This window comes from Anser brachyrhynchus, assembly GCF_964034855.1.
Source record: "Anser brachyrhynchus genome assembly, chromosome: 19".
Classification (NCBI taxonomy): Eukaryota; Metazoa; Chordata; class Aves; order Anseriformes; family Anatidae; genus Anser; species Anser brachyrhynchus.
Genome location: NC_137712.1, coordinates 2,856,021 through 2,865,323, shown reverse-complemented (window position 1 = coordinate 2,865,323; position 9,303 = coordinate 2,856,021).

Here is a 9,303-nt window from a genome sequence, read left to right as displayed (position 1 = left end):
GTAGGATATATATATATTTATCCTTTATAGGGCTGATGTATGTGCACACAGGAAAAAATAATCTTATAACTATACGGTACTGTGAGGATACTATAAGCACCAAGCCTGGCACTATTTGCAGAACAGAGGCTAAAAAAACCTAGAACGTTACCAAAAAAAAAAAAAAGTACAAAATGATTGAGATTGCAAATTTTATTTTCAATCACCTTTGTGGTTAATTGAAAATAACAGGAAGTATTAAAGATATACTCAGAATACAAGAGATGTACACGGCATCCCTATGAAAGGCAGATAGCTGCTCAGTTTTCTTTATCGTTTCAGACTGCTGTCTGTAACAGAGTGTACTTCAGCTCATTTGCTGCACGGGCAATATCTTTTCACAGCTGTATGCTAGCGCATTCATGGGACTTGGAGACAGATAACGACCATCTTCTGATGCCTAGCATTTTTAATAATAGAAGTCCCATTCTTGGAAGCATTATTTAAGAAGTTTCCTATGTTTATGTTCACAATTTCTTTCACTCTGTTTTATTAAAAAAAAAATAATAATTTGTGGGCCAAATACTATTTTCGGTTCCACCCTGTAGCCTCACTGGAATCACTATGCAAGACTCTTTCCAAGAAAATAATTTGATCCTTCACTTTGTCAAAAAAGTGACATTTTTATTATTATTATTGTTTAAGGTTTTAACGGTTTAAATGTGATGATGCAAAGGAAATTGTCATTAGAGAGAAGAAAACGTAGGTCTGATGGAGCCAATTGCCATGAGTTTGTTTTAGAGTATCCTTCTGGCTTACTGCCATACATCACTGGAGTGTGGTTGGATAAACCACTAGCCAAGTGAATGCTTCCACCTTCCAATCTGCAAAGAGGGAGCAACATTTGTTTCCTTTTGTAAAATGCTTAGATCTCACCAGATGAAAAGCATCATGTGCAGTTTAGTAATGCTGTCACAGCACAAGAAAATGGCTCGTTTAGCAACGTGGGTGTGCAATTACTTGTGTATCCGCCATGGTACCTGCACATGTAGCCTCTTTAACAGCTAGGATGTTAATAAAATTTGGCAATAAGATTGTGGAAGAGGACGATGATGTCAGTTCTATTAAAGTTATTTTTAAGGCTTCCAATTTAAATATCAAGATCCACTTATGTGAGTAGGAAGACTTGCCCTATTAATACTTTCAGAATCACATGTAATGTCTTTTCATTTCCACTTCCTTCTCTTTACTTCTCTATGCTGTAAATGTATTTGTAGATGCTCTGAATGCAGAGTCATCAAGGCCCCATATTAACTAAAGAGTCTGTGTGGAAAGTGTGATCTGGCTTAGTTTGTAGGGCTTGAAATATTTGCTTTCATTGCTTTATAATTAGGGCTGCTAAAAGTCATGGCAAGTTAATCTGGCACAGACAGTTTCTACCAGGATGTGAGCTAATCTTTCAAGAAGTTTTAAAAATAGTTCTGGATGTGGCATTTTTAAGCTTTCAGAATACAGAGGTGCAAGTTAATCATTTCAGAAAGACTGATGTTACACCCATGGGACAGTTTCTGTTTCGGGATGAAGGGGCACCATGTGCCACTGACCTACAAGGCCTCTTTTCTGTGCTGTTAGCTTGCTCCTTCACTTTAGCCTTGAGAGTTCTCAAAAGTATTACACCTCAATCTTAAAAGGTGCTGAATTACAGAAAGAAACTAAAGATAAGTTTTTGGTACTTTCCAAACTAGAGATATTTCCTCTGGTAAATTTCCCCCATATGAGATCAGTTAACCAAAAACAGGATGTGGCTCAGAGAGAGACCAAAATTTGAAGCTTAACTTCATTGTAGAGCCATTCCACCAATGCTAGCATTGCAGAGCACTGTGTTACTATTTAAGGTGAATGATCACTTACACATCCCAGAAAAAAAAAGCTCATGAGGGAATATATTTAATTTGAGTATTTTCCTTTTGAAAGCATCCCTGAGCTTGAGCTTTTTAATTAAACAGTTATTAGTGTGTTTACAAATGGAATTTAGGCTCAGATGCTATGTGTTTTAAGGACTGTAGTTGAAGTGCAAGCAGTATTTTCAGGGCCGAGAATCTCATTTCAGACAGAAAAAAAAATGCTGGAGATAGGGATGTCTCACTCAGTAAAAATGTAATTTTCAGTTAGTATAAATGATCTGGAAATGCGTATATATTCTAGGAACCCTGAAAAACTGGTAAAACACAGGAATGAAAACTTGTTAGTAAAAGAAGATCCAGCCCCCATGAGATGCAGTACTTCCAGGAACTGGAGCTGAGTGCTCCAAGTCAAGATCCCTGACTGTTCATAACGCTGATACTAGTTTGTTCTTTATCTTCTATGCTATTAATTCTTTCCAGACTTTACCGACCCATGCAGTAGGAGTACAACAAAGTTGTAAAATTTCATCGATTTATCTTCAAGACTTTCAAATAAAAACATGAAGAATCATGAAATTTGATTTATTGATATTCTCAGCAAACTTGACAGCTTTGCCACAATTCAATCTTGTCTACAATAAAAGATTTTAAAAGTTTTTCTTGTATCTGCCTGAGCCCACTACCAGTTTAAGCTCTGCTTTGTTATGGTGATATCCTGAGGACCCAGTTCAACTCATATTACAGGAGATGGAAAGTTTCCCATTAAATTCCATAAGAGCTGGACTGTAATCCTCAAAGAGACATTGGGAATCAATTTTTTTTCCTTTATCCCCACTCTGCCTCAAAATTTTTCCAGATTATATTCTTTGTAGCATAGTATTATCATCAGCTTCCTAGTAGTTCTAGTACTTTTTTTTTTTTCTTCCAAACAATAGATGTTCTGGAATAACTCTTCAGCATTTGTCAGAAAAAAAAAAAAGAAAAAGAACCACCCATAAAAATGGGCATTATACAAGCCAAGGAATCCCATTGAACAGAAAAGAGGAGAAAAAGAATAAAATGTTTCTCTTCTTGTCCTTGATAGTTTCCTGTAAGCAATACTACTTCAGCATAAAAACATCATGAAAAGATTACTGAGCCTGATATTAGGCAACCTAATTATGCAGACCTCTTTTACGTTATGAAGCTTCGTGGTGGTATACCTGTCTCAGTCGCTACGTTTATGCAGCGGGACAGACACCGGGTATAGATGTGTAAAGCTGACATGGAACAGTTTATGACAGTTTCACTAGATTAAGCTCTGCTTTCTGTTGCAGCCTGTCTACATCAAGGGCTTATACTGGTACTTGTGGTTTTGCTTCTGTTTCTCTTAACATACACAGAGTCTGATCTAAACTGGAAAATTCTTAGCTGCTTATTTCCATTCTTACTGCTTTGGAGAGAACTCTGGGAATGGGAGCTGTGCCCAGCGGGAAGCCTGCCAAAACACTCTTCCAATGCTCTGGATGTAACATGAAAAAACAAGCTAAGATTCAACATCTTTTGACTATAAAGCAGCTGGCAAAATGTGGATACTCTATTGATAGCTCAGTTCACTTGTACAGTGTGTTACAGAAACTATATAATTATCAGAAAACTTGGTATATTTGAGTGGGACTAATTAGTGGAAAAAGAAAAAAGATTTTTTTTTCTTTCTTATTAAAGAAGAGATTTCTTTTCTTTAATAATGTCTTCATTAATTTTCATTAATGAGAGGAATAGAGGGAATAGTGAAGACTATGGTAAATCTTCCGTAACCCTGCCAGAAGTTACTCATTTTGTTAATAAGAGCACCTTCATCCTAAAAGATGTTTAGAAGATGATCTTTATACACGTGATAGAAGCAGAAAGAGACTTACTATCCACTAATTTGCATTTCTCTTCCACTGAGACCATAATTAACTTTGCTGTTGGAAAGTGACTAACAGCACGAGGCTTATCTTTGCAATGGCACTTCTCAGCACGGTTCATAAACCTGAATAATTTCTATACCACCGCTTACAATGTCTATTTGTGCCTGTACTTTATAGGCAAGAAACCTGGGGAACACAGAATTTCCAAGCTTTATCCAAGGTTTCGCAGGAGGAAAATGGTATTATACAGAGAACCAAAACTCCCATCAAAACACTGCTGCAGAAAGAAAACTCCCGAGTGTTCACAAAACAAGATGTCTTTAAAGAGAAATCTAAAGGAGAAATAAAGTTATATTGTAAACACAAGAGACAGCTGAATGGAAGAGTAAAGTTGGAAGTGGGAGAAAGCCGGCAAAGAGAAAGACAGGTCTATATTCTGAACAGACAGAGGCAAGCAGGCTTAGCGCTTAAATTCTGGAATAGAAAGAGTCCTCTCACGAGGCCAAGTATCTTGGCAGCTTTGCCAGAGATGGGACTCCAAAATCACATCATCACATACAAGTTCCCAGCAGCGTCCTTGGAATTCAGCCAAGAAAACAAACCTTGAAACTCTCTGTCGAATACATGCATCACAAATTGAATGTTGAAACCCCACAGCAAGTGAATGGGGCACAAAGTGATTAGGAAATGAATGCTCCCATCTGTTCATGTTCAGTAACAATGGGTCGTCCTGGAAGAAATCACAGATTGGTTTCATAGTGCAATGGTTCAGAATTGTGAAAATTTTCACAAGCTAAAGTTGAATTTTCTTTGTGACAAGATACATACAGGACAAAAATTCAGCATTTTTAAATCTGGTTATCTAAAATCACATCTAAAATTTTCCCTTACCATGATTTTTTATTTTTTTTTTGCTTCAGAGCCCAGGCCTGGCCGGCAGGGCCCTGAGCTGGACTGCCATCTGCCTTGCTCCAGAGCAGTTCTGTTCAGAACTGGGCACCAAAATCAGCAGGGCCACTGCTTACCCGGGGCAAATGGCCAACAGACACAGTGAGGTGATGCACATGGATTAGCATGGATTTCTAAAAACTTGCTTTAAATTCACGTGAGTTTCAGAACCTTCCCCAGTTTCTGGTATTAATCCATTTTATTCTTTTAAATTGCATCACAGATTAATTTGACCCCTCAAGTTTCCATGGGAAGTTTTTGATCCTAGCTCAGTTTTTAGATTCCTGACCAAAACAGAAGCTTAGCTGATCCTGCCGGGCTTCTTCAGTGCCATACAGACACTGTGAAATGGTGAAGTTATCAGATTTGTTAGGAAGCCACAAATGACACTAGGGACATAACGAAGATTCCCCCATCAGCCTGGGTCGAACAGTTTTACATAACCACAAGCTCGGTGAGGTTCACGGACATTGAAGTTTGAAATATTGAAAATACTGAAAACATAGAGCATACATCTCTGTCTGCGTGTGTGTACGTGGTGCAGAGGAAAACATGCACTGCCTTTTCAGTCACTATGTACACAAAGAGGTTCATCCCAGGAGCTGAAATCTCTGCCACAAATATATCTCCAGATTTCTCTTGTCAATGGGAGTAAATGCCTCTACAAGAGCCTGAGCACCCTGGGCCGCTCAAAACGAGCCATCCCGAGGTGGCAGCGATCAGTCCGTCCTTCCCTGCCCCTCCTGCCCCTGCTGTGAGCGAGAGCAGCACTTTCACTCGCTGACTTCCACCCAAAGATCCCAAAGCACTTTGCAAATATTAACAAATGGTACTTCTGCCAAGGTATATTTCCATGTAACGTGGAAAAAAGAGACACATAAGAAAGCTAAAAGTCCACAGGCTTCAAAATAACTTCTTGTACTCGGTGTACAGGCTCGGGTGCTCAGTTAAAGGCATGCACAACTTTTGATATTCACGAGTGCTGAGAATTAGTACCCTAAACTGAAGTAGAACTGTAGATGTTCAACACCTCTGAAAAGTGGGTCCATGGAGTCAATTCTTCAGAGAGTCTAAATTCTAGAGTAATTATTACCCCAGATGGTACTCCAAAACTGTTGCTGAACACGGCATGATGCATGTTTGGTGAACGTTTAGTGAAATTCAGGACCAAAGTGGACCTCCTGACTTTCAGTTCCCTTTCATAAGTATTTATCTGGAGGTCAACCCACATTTGCACTGAAACAAACTACAAATGTTACTTAAAACAATTACTCAGTATGTACTGTTCTAATACAACAAAACTAACTGGAGCTAGAAACAAAATACCTTTCAATATCGCAAAGATTGGTGACTCCAAACTTTGGGAATTACAGGAATGGTGGAAACTAATACCTATTGCTACCTAGCTGTCAGAGCCTCTGTCTGAATACTTTCTAGGACCTTGCAGCAGTAAGCTTTTGTGGAAAATTTTATGATTTGGGCAGTGAAAATGACATTTTTATGGCATATTGCTTTTTATAAATAATGAAGGAAAACTGGCTAATCAGACTCTGGCAGAGACAGACGATGCAGGCACGTAGTAAGTGCAACTCTTCAGTTACAGCTGCAGTTTATGCCCAGTCTGTCAGCAGAACTAACATTTATGTCTATACATTGTAAATCACATTTCAGCAGGTATAAACTGGCATAGAGAAATGTGAATCTCCATGTGTGTGGGGGTGAGATGTTTATAAAATATTTTGTCTTTGATTTTCTTTTTTTTTTTTGTGAATCAATAAAAGAAATACTACATCTACAGGACTAGATATCAAGTATAAAAAGTACAGCTTCTCCAAAATAATTGTAACACTGATTTGCTTTAGCCAAGGATGTGCTCTATAGCCTCGCAGTATAAATTGCAGAGAACATATAATAGCCAGTGGAAAGAATGCACTGTTGAGGTTACTCTTGTAAAGCCAAATTAGACAATACAAGTCCATGACAGGGCTCCTTGAAACCAGCTTACAGTGTACTACATCCAAACTCTAAGCCTCTCTCTGTTTCTTTTGGAGAACTTTTTACTGGCGCCAGCGGGGCTGCTGTCATTAACAGAAAACTGATTTTCCATTGTAAACCCCAATTTTTGTCGTTTAATATCTCAGCTGTTCTCAAAGTGCATCAAATATACCTTTTTGTTTGCTTTCCTTAAGACAGAAATTGACAGCTTAGTTGTCAAGTAGCAAATAAAGGAAGCATAGTCTGAACCACAGCACCTGAGGGATAATCTGCATTTCATGGCTTCTAGCTATAAGCATGGGTAAATATAACTATTTTATGAATAACCACCTGTGTGTAACAGATACTTCCAGGGATAGAAAAGAAAGGGCTGAATACAGAATTCTTTAATCAAGATTTCTCTGCTATTGTTTTCTAAACTTGAATGTTCTTTTTATGAAAGCTGTGGGGTTTAATTCAGTACAGTGTTTTCCAGGAAATCAGTTGCTGCTTAAACACGTATCCAAATTCCAAGTTCATTCAGAATTTGAAAAGCAAAATTTAACACGAGGAATGGAATTTTGTAATGACCCAGCAATTGGCAAAACCAAACTCTTGGTTCCCAGGAGAATGAAAGAGCCAAACCCAGATATTTCTCCTAATTAGAGGTGAAAACATCATTAAATATCTTAAAAATTGAAAGCATATGTAGCTCCTATAAGGTGGTTTTTTACTGGAAAATAACTGATGGCCATGCCAAATTTCAGTGTGTTCTCATGTAAGAATTCAGCGGGAGATTAAGAACACATTTTGCTAGAAGACATGCATAAACATTAACATTTACATAGACTGTAAATAAGGCTCTGTAGGTAGGGTCAAATGAGAACTCGCAGTGGATGAACACCAAGTTGGCAGCCCTCAGAAAAAGAATGATTTTTTAATTTACAAAATAATATTCACTCAAATGAAAAAATGGATTTCCCTAGTATGTGTTCACTCAGCTCTTCTGTTCATTTCTACACCCATACTATAAATGAATCTACTGACAGGGTTGTTTATGGAAATTTTGAGATTACTTATGGAAAGAGATTTTTGAACTTGAAGTCTTACTAAGGAGTATATCCTAGGGTTTTTTATTTCTCCATCCAGTGCAGGATCCCACCTACAGACTCAGAAAAGAGGCTGTGCCTATATTGAACACTTATATTGCTATAAAGAGAGATAAACTAATTTCAGTGCAATATCCTGGCTTTACATTGCCCAAATACACTGAGGAAACAACTCAGCATGATGTAGTGAATATTTCTCCTCTTCCAGATGATTTCAGATTGTGTGTACTGTCATAACAAAATAAAAATGATGTGATAACTTGGACTTGCATCCCACTGGCTCACATAAGCAATTTTCTTTGTCACCTGGTATTTAACATGATATGTTTTAAAGTCAGCCAAGAAAGAATGATGACAATCACTTAAATATAAAAAGTGAGAGTTTTATACAGGGACTTAGCATTCCTCTCCTAAAACCGTAGGGTATTCTTAACTCAAAAGAGTTTTGACAGAGCCCTGATCTGGCTCAGGCTACTTAGGCCTTCTGATATACCCAGGAAGTTGTATTCACAGATCGTTTCTGCACTGCTAGTAAAGCAACAGCCAGAGAATGGCACCATTTGGCTCTCTTCCTAAATTAGTCACAGTAGTTAGATGCAGCACAGCAGCTTTCATGACCAGACCAAAAAAGTGAATGTTTCATGTGTCACTGTGCACAATAGGGTAGAATTTGGTCTGTTCAATCATTTATTAGCTTGGATCAATTAGACAAATTTCTGGTTGCTATGAAGAGGGAAATCATTTTATGACACTCATCTATCTAAAAAAATCAATGAAATAGAAATGGAAAATTACGGAAAAATACTTAAATAAAGAACTAAAAGGCTTACTTAATAATAACCCTTAGAGTTGTTATCTCTGGAATTCATCTAATTCGGGTCTTACATATCTGCCAAGAGTATTCAAGGAGAATCACGTTAGAATGCCATCTGGTGAATTTTCTTATTTCAGAGACTGATCTGGGAAATGTATTAAAAAGGAACAAAAGTATAATGACCAAACTCCTTTCATTGACTTCAATGGGCCTTACTTTTAGAGATTATCTGTGCACATCACCAGAAGCAACTCTGAAGTTCATTCTGGAGACTACTTTGACTGTAACGTACTATTATGCCAATAAAAGAATTTTAGAAAAAGCCTGTTTACACGTGGCCCTTGGCATCTTGCCAGAATTGACAGACTCAAGGCCAGTGATCTCTGTTCTAGGAGAAGTGAGAATAAATTTGGACTTTGGAGTACATAGCTCTCTGGACAAGTGCATTAATACGGAGGCAGACCAGCAAGCCCACATATGGATGCTGGGCTCGGGATAGAACACAAAAGTATGGTAGTCAAACACATGTTTCTCTGGAACCACTAAAGCTATTAGCCTATGACTCAAAGCCTGGAACATTTGGAGACTTGCACACCATGTATGTAAACAACCAAGGAATAGAAAAACACTGTGTACAATTCAGATATAAAAGGGCCTTTCTGATGTCCAGAATCCCCAGTAAG